General features: G+C 46.8%; 1 pseudogene; it reads left to right on the top strand.

The window, feature by feature from the left end:
* Positions 1-5,739: 5,739 nt before the first annotated feature.
* On the top strand, positions 5,740-5,878 carry LOC125511800 (annotated as a pseudogene).
* Positions 5,879-16,668: the final 10,790 nt, after the last annotated feature.

Here is a 16,668-nt window from a genome sequence, read left to right as displayed (position 1 = left end):
TCCAGAGGGAATGACCGACGAAGATCGGAGAAAATTCCAGGAAGCCAATACTATGTTTGTGGGATGCATTCTGAGTGTTCTTGCTGACCGTCTGTGTGATGTGTACATGCACATAAACGACGGAAAAATTCTGTGGGATGCACTGAATGCAAAATTCGGTGCAACAGATGCAGGCAGTGAACTGTACATCATGGAGAGTTTTCATGACTACAAGATGGTGAATAACCGTTCTGTGGTTGAACAAGCTCATGAGATACAGTGCATTGTGAAGGAACTTGAACTCCTTAAATGTGTTCTACCCGACAAATTCGTGGCTGGGTGCATGATTGCAAAGTTGCCTCCTTCATGGAGGAATTTCGCCACAACTCTGAAGCATAAGAGACAGAAGATATCAGTTGAAAATCTGATTGCATCTCTTGATGTTGAAGAAAAAGCTCGGGCTAAAGATACCACTGAAAAAGGAGGTGAGGTTCAGCCTACTGCTAACATGGTGCAGAGGTACCCACAGAACAAGAACAAAGGGAAGAACAAACCTATTTTCAACAAGCCTACCAAGACTACTACCTTCAAGAAGAAGAAGTTCAACAAGGCTGAGCTAGAGTGCTACGCCTGTGGGAAGCCTGGACACTTTTCCATGGAATGCCCTGAACGTGCAGACCGCAGAGGGAAAACAAGCTCCAAGACTGTCAACATGGTGACCGCTAGCAATACTGATGGGTATGGTAATTTACCTATTGTGCTTTCAGTATTTCAATCATCTTCGTGGTGGATTGATTCGGGTGCTAACGTTCATGTGTGTGCTGACATCTCCCTGTTTACTTCTTATCAGGTCGCAAGGGATTCTTCCGTCCTAATGGGGAATGGGTCACATGCTTCTGTTCGTGGCATTGGCACGGTGGATCTGAAGTTTACTTCGGGAAAGATCGTGCAACTAAGGAACGTGCAACATGTCCCTACTATGAACAAGAATCTAGTTAGCAGCTCCCTTCTATGTCGAGATGGATTTAAGGTAGTTTTAGAGTCCAAAAAAGTAATCGTGTCAAGATTTGGACAATTTATAGGAAAAGGCTATGAGTGCGGAGGCTTGTTCCGCTTTTCTCTTTCAGATTTTTGCAATAAGTCAATAAACCAAATTTGTGCTAGTGTTAATGATGATGCAAGTATTTGGCACTCTCGTTTATGTCATATTAATTTTGGTTTAATGTCTCGGCTATCCAGCATGAGTTTAATTCCGAACTTCACAGTTGCCAAAGGTTCTAAGTGCCATAGTTGTGTGCAATCTAAGCAACCTCGAAAGCCTCATAAGGCTGCCGAGGAGAGAAACTTGGCACCTCTAGAACTCATACATTCTGATCTTTGTGAGATGAATGGTGTGTTGACAAAAGGTGGAAAGAGATATTTCATGACTTTGATTGATGATGCGACTAGATTTTGCTATGTTTATTTGTTGCAAACTAAAGATGAAGCATTAGACTACTTTAAAATCTATAAAGCTGAAGTAGAAAATCAACTAGAGAGAAAGATCAAGCGTCTTAGGTCCGATCGTGGTGGAGAGTATTTTCCAAAAGTTTTTGATGAATTTTGTGAGGAACATGGTATTATTCATGAGAGGACGCCTCCCTATTCACCTCAATCAAATGGAGTGGCCGAGAGGAAAAACCGCACATTGACTGACTTGGTGAATGCCATGTTAGACACTGCTGGTTTATCTAAGGCATGGTGGGCGAGGCTCTATTGACTTCATTTCATGTCCTGAATAGAGTTCCCAACAATAATAAAGAGAAAACCCCTTATGAGGAGTGGGTTGGGAGAAAACCATCACTTTCTTATTTGCGCACTTGGGGATGTTTGGCAAAGGTCAATATTCCTATTCCTAAGAAACGTAAACTTGGACCAAAGACAGTTGATTGTGTCTTTCTAGGGTATGCTCAACGGAGCATTGCTTATAGGTTTTTAGTGGTAAAATCTGAAGTACCTGATATGCATGTTGATACTATAATGGAATCTCGTGATGCAACATTTTTTGAGAACATATTTCCTATGAAAGATATGCATAGCATTGCTAGATTTTCTTCTGAGATAATTCCTGAATCTAGTACAACTGATGAATATTTCGAACAATCACATGAGGAAGTCCTTGAGAAGGATAACAATGAAGTTCCTAGAAGGAACAAGAGACAAAGGATTGCAAAATCCTTTGGTGATGATTTCATTGTATACCTTGTGGACGACACACCCAAGACGATTGCAGAAGCATATGCATCTCCGGATGTAGATGATTGGAAAGAAGCTGTTCATAATGAGATGGACTCAATTCTTTCTAATGGAACTTGGGGACTAACTGATAGACCATATGGTTGTAAACCTGTGGGTTGTAAGTGGGTGTTCAAAAAGAAGCTAAAGCCTGATGGTACTATTGATAAATACAAGGCGCGGCTAGTGGCCAAGGGCTACACTCAGAAAGAAGGCGAAGATTACTTTGACACCTATTCACCTGTTGCTAGAATGACCACCATTCGAGTGTTACTTTCCTTGGCTGCCTCTTATGGTCTTACCATTCATCAAATGGATGTAAAGACAGCTTTTCTCAATGGAGAGTTGGAAGAGGAGATCTATATGGATCAGCCTGACGGGTTTGTGGTAAAGGGTGAAGAGAGAAAGGTGTGCAAGTTGTTAAAATCTTTGTATGGTCTGAAATAGGCACCTAAGCAATGGCATGAGAAGTTTGAAAGAACTTTGACTTCTGCAGGATTTGTCATTAACGAGGCTGATAGGTGTGTTTACTATAGCCATGGTGGGGGCAATAGTGTCATATTATGTTTGTATGTGGACGACATACTGATCTTTGGTACAAACATTAATGCAATTAATGAGGTCAAGTCTTTTCTATCAAAAAGTTTTGACATGAAAGATCTGGGAGAAGCCGATGTAATTCTAAACATCAAACTTATTAAGGATGAGAGTGGGATTACATTAACGCAATCTCACTATGTTGAGAAGGTCTTGAACCGATTCAGTTTTATGGATAGCAAGCCTTCTCCAACACCTTATGATCCCAGCGTGACACTCAGAAAGAACAAGAAAGAAACGAGAGATCAATTAAGATACTCTCAAATTGTCGGTTCACTCATGTACTTAGCTAGCGCTACAAGACCCGATATCTCTTTTGCTGTGAGCAAACTGAGTAGGTTCATGTCCAACCCGGGTGATGATCATTGGCATGCACTAGAAAGGGTCTTGCGTTATCTGAGAGGTACTATGAGTTACGGAATTACTTATTCAGGGCATCCTGCTGTGCTAGAAGGATATAGTGATTCAAATTGGATCTCCGATGTTGATGTACTTTACGCAACAAGTGGGTATGTATTTACACATGGTGGTGGCGCAGTGTCATGGAGGTCTTGCAAGCAAACCATATTGACGAGGTCAACTATGGAAGCAGAATTAACTGCTTTGGACACAGCTACTGTTGAGGCAGAATGGCTGCGTGAGCTCTTGATGGACTTGCCGGTTGTTGAAAAACCTGTACCGGCTATTCTTATGAATTGTGATAACCAAACGGTTATCGCTAAAGTGAAAAATTCTAAAGATAATGCAAAGTCATCAAGACACGTGAAAAGACGTTTGAAGTCCGTCAGGAAGTTGAGAAACTCCGGAGTAATAACTGTTACGTATATACAAACAGACAAAAACCTAGCAGATCCCTTTACAAAGGGACTATCACGAAATGTGATAGATATTGCATCGAGGGAGATGGGTATGAGACCCATAGATGTTACACCATAGTAGTAACCCAACCTTTGTGATCGGAGATCCCGTGAATTAGGATCTGGGAAGAACAAGCTATTGGTTAACTGAGGAGAGTAATAACTTATGATCGTCTCCAAGTGAAGATGCAAAACTCTCAGAGCTGTAAGGCTCAGATCTGTAAGGCAGGTCGGCAACATGCCTTAATGTGGTTCTATTGGCTATAATTAGCAAAGATGTTGTCCTACAGAGCAGTCTTGAAAGAACACACCTATATGAGTTCTGACTGTAAACGTCGCAGTCTATGAGATTTGGGTGATCTCTAGTAAACTCACGAAGAGACCAGGGAGTATGACGTATAAGCTCCAAACCGCGGGGTAGCCTACTGACGGTCAGGTACTGGTTAAGACTTTGAGTGAAACCTGTTCACACAAAACTAGCAATTCAAGGCATAGTCCATTGTCAAGTTGTGAATGGATGTAGCTTAAAGTTCTAGGCAGAAGTTCAACTTAACAGTCTCTGCTGAAACACTGGTATATTAAACAAGTGGTGAGAGAAGGCAAATCTCTAAATGGGTATTTGAGATCTGGTGGGGGATTGTTAGAATTAATGGGCTAGGCCCATAGCAATTTCTGAAATCTCAAAGCCCATGTGTAAAATGGCAAGTGGTGGTGCTAAGTTTAGTCCCACCTTGGAAGTTGAAGAAGAGTTGGACCTCTTTATATAGTGGGTTCTCTCTACCACTCTAAGTGATGTGTGAGAAGAGAAAGGGAAAACCACACGCGCGCGCTCGCTCGCCTCGCCTGGCCTGGCCTGGCCGGGCCGGGCCGTGGCGTGGCGTGGCGTGGCGAGGCGAGGCGAGGCGAGGCGAGGCGAGGCGAGGCGAGGCGTACATGCGACATACGCGTGAATGGTCCGCCGAAATCCGGTCCGTCTCCTTGCAGGAGCGCAGCTTCCTTTTGCCGTTTTATTTTTATGTCTTGGCAGACAAGTTTTTTAATTTCTTGTCCGGTAAGTGTACGAATTAGAAACCGAGTCGGTTTGGGATTGTGGTCGCGACACAATACCGCCTCTGGTCCTAATATATATACAGCTACCGGCTACGGCCAGATATACACCGAAAAATACCTAGGGTTTTGCCTCATCTCACAACTTGCGCCGCCATCGTAGTCTACTCCATCCCAAACGCCGGCGTGCATCGGCGCGTGGGAGAGCAGGTCTCCGGAACCGTTCGTCTTTGCGATCCTGCACCGGGAGAGGACGAATTAGGTTTTTGGGAAGCGCTATGCGCGACTGCTCAAATTCCTCATCACGGGTCGTCTTCCGTCCAAGTCGGGCGGTGCTACTCATCGTCGTATTCATCGCCGTCAGCAGCAGATCGTCGCCAACATCGTCATCAACACTGTCGCACCCATAATAGCTAACGATCAGTACGTCCAACATCCTCGGTTCATGTCTGTTTCTACAGCTACTGTTACGTGTTTGCTGCTGTTATGCATGTCTTGCTGTTCTTCTAGTTTGCTAGATTTTTGCATGCTAGTATCTCTTCTAGTCATGAATTATTTACTGGAATTAATCATGAACTTGCCTAATTTTCCAACAGTTCTACCCCCAATTCGAGGAGCACAGCTTGATGGATACCTCGACGGCACAATTGAAGTCCCGGCCAAGACCATTGATGTCCAGAAGGCTCACAAATCAGGCACGGAGACGGTGCCAAACCCCGAGTACGCTCGCTGGGTAGCCCAAGACCAGCAAGTTCTTGGATCGCTGCTGACCTCTCTCTCCCGTGAAGTACTCACTCAAGTCGTCTCTATGAGGACTTCCGCTCAGGTCTGGACAGCTCTTGAGGAGATGTACTCCTCTGTCTCTCGGTCACGGATTATCCAACTCCGGACCCAGTTCGCTGGCACTCGAAAGAACGAGATGACTGCCACAACATACTTCACAAAGATGCGAGGCATTGCCGATGAACTCACAGCAGCAGGGAAGAAGATCGAAGACGACGATCTCATCTCTCAAATTCTTGCAGGATTAGACGTAGAATACAATCCTTTTGTCTCCTCCATTGCCGCAAGAACCGACGCCTATTCCCTGAGCGAAATTTATGCTCAGTTTCTTGCCTTTGAAGCACGCCTGGAGTCTCAGAATTCTGGGTCACAACAGTACAACTCTTCCGTGAACCTAGCTGCACGAGGAGGACGCGGCAAGGGAAATCGAGGCGGCAGAAGCAATGGTGGCGGGAACCGCGGTGGCTACGGCAACAACAACCGCGGCGGCTACAACAACTACAGTAACAGCAGCCATAACTATGGCAACAATAGCTACCCCAACAATAATCGTGGCGGAGGACGATCAGGAGGTGGAGCAAATTTTCCCCATGGTGAAAATCCTACCTGCCAGATCTGTGGCAAGGTTGGGCATCCAGCTCATAAGTGTTGGCATAGGTTTGACCCAGAGTATGTCACCGAAGAGAGATATGGTGGAGCAGCCACTACTTCGTATGGAGCTGACTCAAATTGGTACTTTGACACCGGAGCAACCGATCATATTATAGGGGAGCTCGACAGGCTGACGACACGCGAGCGCTACAATGGTCCTGAACAAGTTCATGCAGCTAATGGTGCAGGTATGGCTATTAGTCACATCGGTCATGCAGTCATCAATTCTTTTGATCATACTCGAAAATTTCATCTTAACGATGTACTTCATGTTCCCCAAGCCACTAAAAGCCTAGTTTCGGCAAGTCGTTTTGCTTCTGATAATAATACCATTGTGGAAATTCACCCTCATTCTTTTTTTGTAAAGGACCCAGCAACGAAGGCAATCCTTCTAAGCGGCCGATGTGAGCAGAGTCGTCTCCCTTCTCCAATAGTCAAGTTAGTCAAGTCTTTGGTGCTTCAAGACCGTCATTGACAAGGTGGCATGATCGCCTTGGTCATCCAGCCTCTCCAATAGTCAAACAAATTCTTAGGAATTTTAATTTGCCATGTTCCAATGAGTCCAGTAGTGAGTCTGTGTGTGATTCATGCCAAAAGGCTAAAAGTCACCAACTTTCGTATCCTAGGTCTTCGAGTATATCTAGTGCTCCTTTAGAGCTTGTTTTCTCTGATGTTTGGGGTCAAGCACCCGAGTCTGTTGGTCGAAATAAATACTATGTAAGTTTTATTGGTGATTATAGTAAATGTACTTGGATATATCTCTTGCGAAATAAATCTGATGTATTCCAATGCTTTCATGATTCTCAACGATTAGTTGAGCGCATTTTTAACACCAAAATCATAGCCATGCAAACGGATTGGGGTGGTGAGTATCACAAACTCAACTACTTTTTCCAACGTATTGGCATCACTCATCATGTTTCGTGTCCACATGCACACCAACAAAACGGTTCTGCTGAGAGAAAGCATCGTCATATTGTTGAAGTTAGGCTTGCATTGCTTGCTCATGCTTCCATGCCTCTTAAATTCTGGGATGAAGCGTTTCTTTCCGCTGTCTATCTTATTAATCGTGTTCCTAGTCGTGTCATCAATATGATTTCCCCGCTTGAACGACTCTTCAATGAAAAACCTGAGTATTCATCTCTTCGTGTTTTTGGTTATGCATGTTGACCTAATCTTCGACCATATAACACTCGCAAATTAGCTTTTCGTTCTATTCAGTGTGCATTCCTAGGCTACAGTAACAAACACAAGGGATACAAATGTCTTGACATTTCCTCCGGTCGTATATATATCTCGCGTGATGTTATTTTTGACGAGTCTGTGTTCCCTTTCTCGCAACTTCATCCCAATGCCGGAGCACGTCTTAGAGCCGAAATTCTACTTTTGCCTCCAAACCTTGAGAATTCTACGAGTATTGATCAAGGGGGTGATGATTTGCATGATCATGTAACTAATCCTACTAATGAACCTGATGCTTGTGTTGACAGTACTCAGGAACATGAACATCAGAGGCAAAATTTGGTGCAAAACACCTCTGGTGGCTCTGATTTTATGTGTGCAGCCGATGGCGCAGGGCACGAGGCGGACTGCAGCGGGCCGCGCCCATCTGCAGGTTCTACGGCGTCGGGACCCGCTCCTTCCGCGGGCCAGCATGGCGAGCCGATCTCCAGTTCCCAGCCGCCATGTGGTGCACGCGGGTCCTCTTCTTCAGGCGCCGAAGCGAGCACGCCCACCCGTGGGAAGCATGTGGCTCGTGCCCAATCAGAGACGCATGTGCCTCGGTCTTCTATGCATGGAACGAGTGCATCTCCCGCACAAGGCCAACAGACGCCCTCAACTGCTTCCTTTTCGGGATCATCAGCCAACGAACCGTCCTCAGGTGACAACAACGATGGATCTTCTGTGGCTTCCCCTGTTCAACAAATAGTGCAGCAGCCTGGATCTTCTCCTGTTCAGCAAACAGTGCAGCAATCTTCTGTTCCGGATCGTGCTTTGACCCGCTCACGCAATAATATTTTCAGACCCAAGATTATCACAGATGGACGAGTTCGATGGTGCAAATTGTGTACGACAGGTGAGCCAAATAATCTGACCGAAGCTCTTCATGATAAAAACTGAAAAGAAGCTATGGACGAGGAATATTCTGCGTTGATAGAAAATAATAATACATGGCATCTTGTGCCAGCTCAGAAGGGTACAAATATCATAGACTGCAAGTGGGTCTACAAAATAAAAAGGAAATCCAACGGAGAGATTGATAGATACAAAGCACGTCTTGTTGCCAAGGGATTCAAGCAGAGATATGGGATAGATTATGAAGATCCTTTTAGTCCGGTTGTCAAAGCGGCAACAATTTGGTTAGTTCTTGCTTTGGCTGTGTCCAACAATTGGTGTCTTCGTCAGCTAGATGTGAAGAACGCGTTCCTTCATGGTGTTCTAGAAGAGAATGTGTACATGAAGCAACCTCCAGGATATGAAGATCCAACCAAGAGGCAATATGTGTGTAAATTGGATAAAGCTCTATATGGTCTGAAACAAGCTCCTCGGGCGTGGTTTGCTAGACTCAGCTCGAAACTATTGGCTTTGGGATTTTCCTCTTCACGGGCGGACACATCATTGTTCTTCTTCAAGCGAGGTGGAGTTTCAATGTATCTTCTTATCTATGTGGATGACATCATAGTTGTGAGTTCATCCGATTCTGCAGTGGAAGCCTTGCTCAAAGATCTTCTATGTGACTTTGCTCTCAAAGATTTGGAAATCTCCATTATTTTCTTGGCATTGAGGTGAAAAGGAAAAATAACGGAATATTGTTGACACAAGAGAAATATGCGAATGATATCCTCAAACGAGTTGCAATGCAACATTGCAAACCGTTGGATACACCACTCTCAGTTTCAGAAAAGTTGTCAGCCGAAGATGGTGATCAGCTAGGTGATGAGGATGGAACTAGATACAGAAGTATAGTGGGAGCATTGCAGTACTTGACCTTGACAAGACCGGATATTGCTTTTGCTGTGAACAAGGTTTGCCAGTTTCTTCATTCACCCACTAGTACACACTGGACTGCAGTTAAGCGAATTCTACGATACATCAAAGGTACGATTGGAGTAGGACTAAACATTACAAAGTCGAAGTCTACTCTTGTGAGCGCCTTCTCAGATGCAGACTGGGCTGGTAATCCTGATGATCGTCGATCCACAGGAGGTTTTGCTGTATATTTTGGTGACAATCTTGTTTCTTGGAGTGCTCGAAAGCAGGCAACAGTCTCGAGGTCAAGCACAGAAGCAGAGTACAAATCCCTAGCCAATGCGACAGCCGAAATCATTTGGATCCAAACACTTCTCAAGGAGCTCGGAGTCAATCAACCTAGGGCCGCATGTCTATGGTGTGATAATCTTGGAGCAACATATCTCTCAGCTAATCCAATATTTCATGCTCGGACTAAACACATTGAGGTTGACTATCACTTTGTTAGAGAGAGAGTTGCAGACAAGCTTCTTGAGATTAGATTCATTCCTTCCGGTGATCAGGTAGCGGATGGCTTCACGAAAGCACTTGCTACTAGACAATTAGAAGTATTCAAACGCAATCTTAACTTAGATAAGCTATGATTAAGGGGGTGTGTTAGAATAGGTATGTGCAGACGACTAGGACTTGGACTAGGACTTGGATTCCATCGTGTATACGGACCTGTACGGCACCGCCTCAATCTGTAAACAATCGCTGCATCTCTGTAATATAAATATACGTCAAGGTGTACCCAACAGGGCACCACGCATCAACCAATTGATCTCTGTTTTTTACAATCACTTTATTAATAATAGAGAAAAATAGGTTTATGGTCCCTCAAGTTCTTCAAAAGTATAGACTTGGTTCCTTCAAATTTTTTGGTAGACATTTAATTCTTCAAGTATCAAAATCAGATAAGTTTGGTCAAAAGCCAGATTTTAAGCACGTTAAGCATGTTTTGACCATGTTGACCAAGTTCATCGGTCAAACCTGGTCAACATGGTCACCGGTCAAACAAATTAAAAATATACTGATTTTTTTTAATTTACTGTTCATCGGTAAAATCCGGTTAACATGGTCAAACCCGATCAAAATCTGGTTTGGATGAAACTTATACGGTTTTAAGACTTGAAGGACCAAATATCTACCAAAAAAATCTTAAGGGACCAAATCTATATTTTTGAGAAACTTAAAGGACCAAAACATACTTTTCTCTTATTAATATCCGGCACATCTTACTCTCTCATAAAGTTCCTTAAAGCCTGTTGTTCGCTTTTAAAAAGGAGGATTACACCCACCTCGTATCGATTGATGCACAATGTATGCAGGCTTTCTCATGAGAGGTAACAGTTGTAGAATGGCCTCCAGAGATGTTGTTAAGATGCTCACGCTCGTATGCGGCTCTACTAGCAGAAAGTCGTTTCGCTGGATACGATTCAAGGAAGACGGTAAAGAAAAGTTCTTTATGGCTCAATTTTTTTTTGATTTTTTTTGTATGTGCATACATATATGTGTAGTATTTATGTATGAAGTTTAATCAATATACATATTTAATGTGATGCATACAAAAAAGATAAATACATGAACCAAGGTGGGCTTGACTTTTGTTGTTCTTGGGCTAGTTTTTGTCTTTTTGTCTATAATACATCATAGTATTAGTTGTTGTGACTCTTTGGGCGTAAGGCGATCCACGAAAATATTTTTCAGCCTCCATTTTCAACTCATTTGTTTGTTAATAGTTTCCTGGCTGATCTTGATCAACTCCCCAAAAGCAAAAGGATGTTTGTTGTTTGCTGCTCGGGGGTCAGGACATCTCCAACGCTGACGTGTAAATTCTATCCAGCATCCGTTCACGAACAGGGGGGTCAATCCGTGAACACGAATGTGGGAGACTGTCATCCAACACTACCAGTGTACATTTCAAACACGGTTCAACTAAACCGGATGAAATTCATGCAAACACTGCGGATTTTGTTAAAGTTAGGATATAATTTACATAAACGGATGATGTTTCGACAGTTTAACTAAAAACCATAAAAAAACCAATCCCTATATCGGACAACCACCTCGTACGCGTGGTCGCTCTATCTTGCCGCACTGCCGTCGCCGTTGCCGCTGGAGGGACCCGTGTCGTCGTTGTCATCGATGTTGTCCCTCCAGCAGCGGAAGGACGTGGAGGGCCGCGGCAGCCTTGTGTGGTGGATGCCTGCTGCTCGCGGAGGAGCCGCTCCGCCTTCTGTTGCGCGGTGCGGATGGCCGCCTGTGCCACTATCGCCGGCGCCGGCGGAGCCCTAGCGGTAGCTTTGCCCCATCCGACGTTGGAGGACAGTCGCTAAGAGACCAGTCCCCGCTGATCTTGGCGAGCGGCCGTCTCCGTGGTGGTGACAGAGCGATCGAGCGCCCACGAAGCGGTGAGGTTCGGGTCATTCTGGACCCATTCCGGTGCCACGCCGTTCTTGGCGAACACGGAGCGATGACCGGCATTGCGTCGGTCGTACCGTGCATGCTGCCTTGCTGTGCGCTCCTCCTTGGATAAGAAGACCCTCGAGCCCGAGGCACCGTCGTAACCTCCTCCTCCAAGGTAGTGGAGGATGCGGCCACGCGCCTTCGTGATCGCAGGTGGCAGCACCTTTTTATCGAGCCGCTGCATGCTCTGGGCTGACATGACTGTAGCGTGGCAATTGGCGCGTGCGTTTGATGGAAAGTGCGGGTGGCATTTTTGAATGGGTCAAGGTAGTCAGAAGCGGATGTGGCAGCAGTCTAGACACTCGCACCCCCCACTTTGTCTCCGATTTGCGAGAAAAGGTGCGTTCGGACCGCCGAGCAGACCGCTATAGGACCATGTTGGATGGAAAATCATGTCTGGACCGCGCCGTCCGGGTGTATGTAGGCTGTTTGAGGGTCGGCGTTGTCAAGGTGTCTTCAAAATTAATGCATATGGTGCTGTTAGTAGGGACAATCAGCACACGCGCGCGCGGAGGGGGGGGGGGTTGATGCAGTTTGTCGGTAAAAACCATATGGGACCATCTTCCATTACTGTCAATGGTGTCATGGATGTCCCTACACTTGAAGCGATGGGTACCGGGAGGCACATGTGCTTGCTCTTGACCTAGTGCCATCTCGAGTTCTTATATCTAATTGTAAATCGGTAATTTAAGATATTGAAGAGAATATGGGAGGAGCCCTTGCCGCGGTGATCAAAGAAGCTAATAGCACTACTGTTGGGTGCCTCATACCCGCCTCAAACGCCCAGGCGGGCGGCCAGATCACTGACCAGGTAAAAAACCTGACTCACCCAGACGCCCCAAACCGGTCTCAAACGTCGGGGTTGACCGGCGCCTGTCATATCCAGCACAAATCTAGGCAGGTATGGGGCCGCCCGGATGAAATCCAACAGTCTGATGGTCGACTCCTCCGGGGGGGTGTGAACATCGTGTGGCGCCACTCCGGCTTGCCACCCGAGGGCCAAAGTCTAGCTATTTAAGCCGGATATCGACCCTCGGTCCTAGCCACATCCGCTTCCTCTTCGCGCCGTCAACCCGAGCCAAATCCACTCTTCTCCCTTTGTGCCTCCCTCTCTTCTTGCCATTCAAGCTCACCATGGCCCAATAGAGGGTGACCACGTATGTGATGCTGACGCTGGAGCGACGCCTCCAGCTCTCGAGGAGATCCGGGCTTGGCGCATCACCCGGATTGCAGTCGGTCTACCTCTAGATTCGATGGAGCCAGAGGAGGATAAAGAGGAGGAGGAGGAAGAGAAGGGGGATCCGTAGCTGGAAGGGGAGGCGCAGCAGCAACCACCCATGAAGGGGGCAGATCAGTAAGAGGAGGATGCGGCGGAGCCACAGTTGTTCGAGGTTGCCCAAGCAGCGGAGATGACAGAGTAGAGCAACATCTTGGAGTCCATCCAGGATAAGGCCTATGTGGAGACCAACTGACGCTTCATCCGACAAGAACATGCGGAGATCTAAGAGCATTTTGCCAAACTAGAAGCGGAGGAGGAGGTGGAGGGCGACGCGGAGGCAGAGCCGGAGGAGCCGGAGTTACGGCTGTCGCCGATATACCCGGAGCCCGACACGGAGATCATGGACATCTCCGACGAGAATGATAGTGTGGTGTAGGTTTTAGTTGATCTACATAGTACGTAGGTTTTCCTTTTTACATGCTTTGTATGGATTTAAGGTTTGAAATATGAGGTATTCAGATGCAGACAAGAGACAAGGAAATTTGAGGGTTGCCCGTTCGCTGCCCGTAGACGCTTCTAGGCACGTCCACGGGCGTACGAGAGGGCCGGATCTGATGTCCGCGGTTGTAGATGCTCTAATGATACAAGAAGGGATTTTCAAGATTGTTGTATTATTCATGAGTCAAGATGTAGAAAATATGAAGCCGACAGTTTAGCCAAATTATCTTTATCTCTAGATTTCAATACACGTGTGGTTCGGTGTTTCACACGATATTGTAACCATTCCTCCAAACTTTGTTGAATAAATAAGACGAGGTTTCTAGAGAAAACATCATATTAGTTAATGAATTTTTACAGGTACATAGAGACCATCCATTATGTACTATTTTTGGGGATTTTTTCCCCAATGAAGCCCGGCAAGGTGTGAAAATGCTGCACTCATTCTGCTAGCTCTCACGGACTAGAATATCTAGTGTCAGACTAGAATATCTAGCTTGACCAAAATTCAGATAGTGGGCGCTAGAAGAAAAAAAAAATCCTATGCGACCTAGTCGTACCCAACTAAACAAGAGACCCTTTCCCCTGTGTTGACAGCTGGCAATACGAATCTCAAAGCAGCGGGCATCTCGTTCCCCACTTGGTTGTTTCCGTTTCTAAATCGTGATTCCATTTCGATCTACCCATAGCTTCCAAACTCCAGCGGTCTGGTTCCACCCCAACTAATTGACCCCGCCAGCCATGCTCCTGGTGTCGAGGAGGAACCAACGGACCCCGGCAAGGTGCGAAAATGCTGCACTTTGTTCTGCTAGCTCTAACGGACTAGAATATCTAGCAGGCAAAACCACACCAAAATTCAGTTAGTGGCCGCTAGATGCCAGTCACGTATAGTAGGAGTAGTTTGAAAGTCTAGTCTAGGGACATAGACATGTCCAGTTGGCGGCTCACCCTCTTGTGCAAGTGCAGCGCTCGACACGGGGATCATGGACATCTCCCACAAGAATGATATTGTGGCATAGGTTTTAGTTGATGTACGTAGTATGTGGGTTTTTTCCTTTTTCATGCTTTGTATGGATTTAATGTTTGAAATATGAGGTATTCGGTTGCAGACAAGGAAATTTGAGGGATGCTTGATCATTGTCCGCGGACGCTTTTAGGCACGTCCACGGGCGTATGACGGGTCGGATCTGATGCCCGTGGCCGAAGATGCTCTAATGATAAAAGAAGGGATTTTCAAGATTGTGTCTTATCCATGAGTCAAGATGTAGAAATTATGAAGCTGGCAGTTTGGCTAAATTTTGTTTATCTCTTGATTTTAGTATACATGTGTGGTTCGGTATTTCAAACGATATTGTAACCATTTCTTCAAACTGTGTTGTTGAAAAAATAAGATGAGGTTTCTAAAAAAACATCATTTTAGTTAATGAAATTTCACGGATACTTAGAGACCATCCGTTATGTACTCGTAGGAAGAAGTCCTGTTTTTTGGGATTTATTAATTTTCCCCCAACCGAGTCCGGCAAGGTGCGAAAATGCTGCACAAGTTCCCTAGCTCTCACGGACTAGAATATCTAGTGTCGGATTATAATATCTAGCTTTCTCAAAATAAGAATAGTCACGTAGTACTAGTCTCAGGACGTAGGCATCATCCTGCATGTGCAGGTGCAGCGCCACACGATGGTTGTTAGGGAAAAAGAATCTTATACAGGATATTATTTTTTTCCGTCCGTTAACGTTGCCGATTGTTGCTTGGCAATTGGCATGTGAATCGCCCAGGCAGCCCTTTTTCGTCCACGTCCTCGCCAGACCAAACAAGGGCGGCGCGTCGCCTCCTTTTGCACCCGCGTACGCCGGGGATCCCTATCCTCCTCTTCAAATACGCGCCGCCCGGGGCGAGGGGAATCAAGCAAAAGCACCCGCACCCGCACCACGCTAGCTAGCTGCCTCCTCGTCGTCCACCGCGTGTCTCCTCTCCTGCCTGCTTGCAGGTGCAGGAAGAAAGAACGACGCGCAGCCGTCGCACGTACACACGCCCGCGGAGATGCTGTCCACTGGTGCGAGGCAGCCGCGCTGCACGTTGTGCGGCGCGGGGGCGGACGTGCACTGCCACGCCGACGCCGCGTTCCTCTGCGCGCCGTGCGATGCCCAGGTGCACGGCGCCAACTCCCTGGCGTCCCGCCACCGCCGGACGCGCGTACCGCCCGAGCCCAGCCACGTCCGCGCTGAGGTTTCGGCAACGACGATGGGCCTGGACCCCTGGGCTGCGTGCCTAGGTGACGCCGCAGCCCGCCGCACGCCAGTCCCGCCCGAGCCCAACCACATCCGCGCCGAGGTTTCGGCTAGGGCGATGGGCCTGGACCCCTGGGCTGCGCGCCTAGGTGCCGTCGCAGCCTATGTCCCGCCCGAGCCCAACCACACCCGCACCGAGGTTTCGGCCAATGCGATGGGCCTAGACCCCTGGGTTGCGCGCCTACATGTCGCCACAGCCGGCCAAACGCGTGTCTCGCCGCCCAGCGACGCCCGCGGCCGCTGCAGGGCCGAGCTCTAACTTTTGGCCAGGTGGATAGGCCTGGATGAGGGGGCTACGCGCCTGCGTGCCGCCGGAGCCTTCCGCACGCTTTGGAGCGAGTTCGTCGCTGCAGCGCTGCGCATTCCGTTGCGCGTGGCGATGGCGGCCGCGCTGTGGAGGGAGGTGGCGGCTCATGGCGGCGTCCACGAGCCCGGCAAAGCGCTCCAACGCCTAGCAGCCTGGGCGCACGTGCCAGCGAGTTCCCTTGTGACGGTGGCGATCGGGCGCGCGCGCCAAGTAAGGATGGCCATAGTGGACGTTGGGGAGGACACGGTCGACTGCGCGATCGTGAGCCCACGCCAGACACCACAAGAGCTTAACTTATTCATTTAGCACATATCCTACCAACAAATATGACGGTGCGTTGCAATAGGAGAAAATTGATGTATTACTATGAGAAAAAGGCTAGTTTCTCCGTTCACCCAATCGCCCAACAGCATGGCACAAGCAACCACCCTTCGCAAAAAAGTAAGTAAAACAGATTCGCAAAAAAGTAAGTAAAACAGATTTTGCCTAAAGCCGGCTAAAAACTTGTTTTCTATAAATCCATTACTAATACTTGCTATCCAAACAACCACTAAGGGAACAGTTAAAAAATTATATTGTGATCTTATACATCATCTGTATTAAGCCTAAATCTAGGGTGGAAATGTTTCCATGAACTATCGTGTGACTATTGGAAATATGCCCTTGAAGCAATAATATTGTATTATTTA

The sequence above is a fragment of the Triticum urartu genome, chromosome 5 (genome assembly GCF_003073215.2).
Source record: "Triticum urartu cultivar G1812 chromosome 5, Tu2.1, whole genome shotgun sequence".
NCBI classification, from domain to species: Eukaryota; Viridiplantae; Streptophyta; class Magnoliopsida; order Poales; family Poaceae; genus Triticum; species Triticum urartu.
Note: the sequence above shows the minus strand (reverse complement) of the source record. Positions and strands in the feature narration are given on the sequence as shown.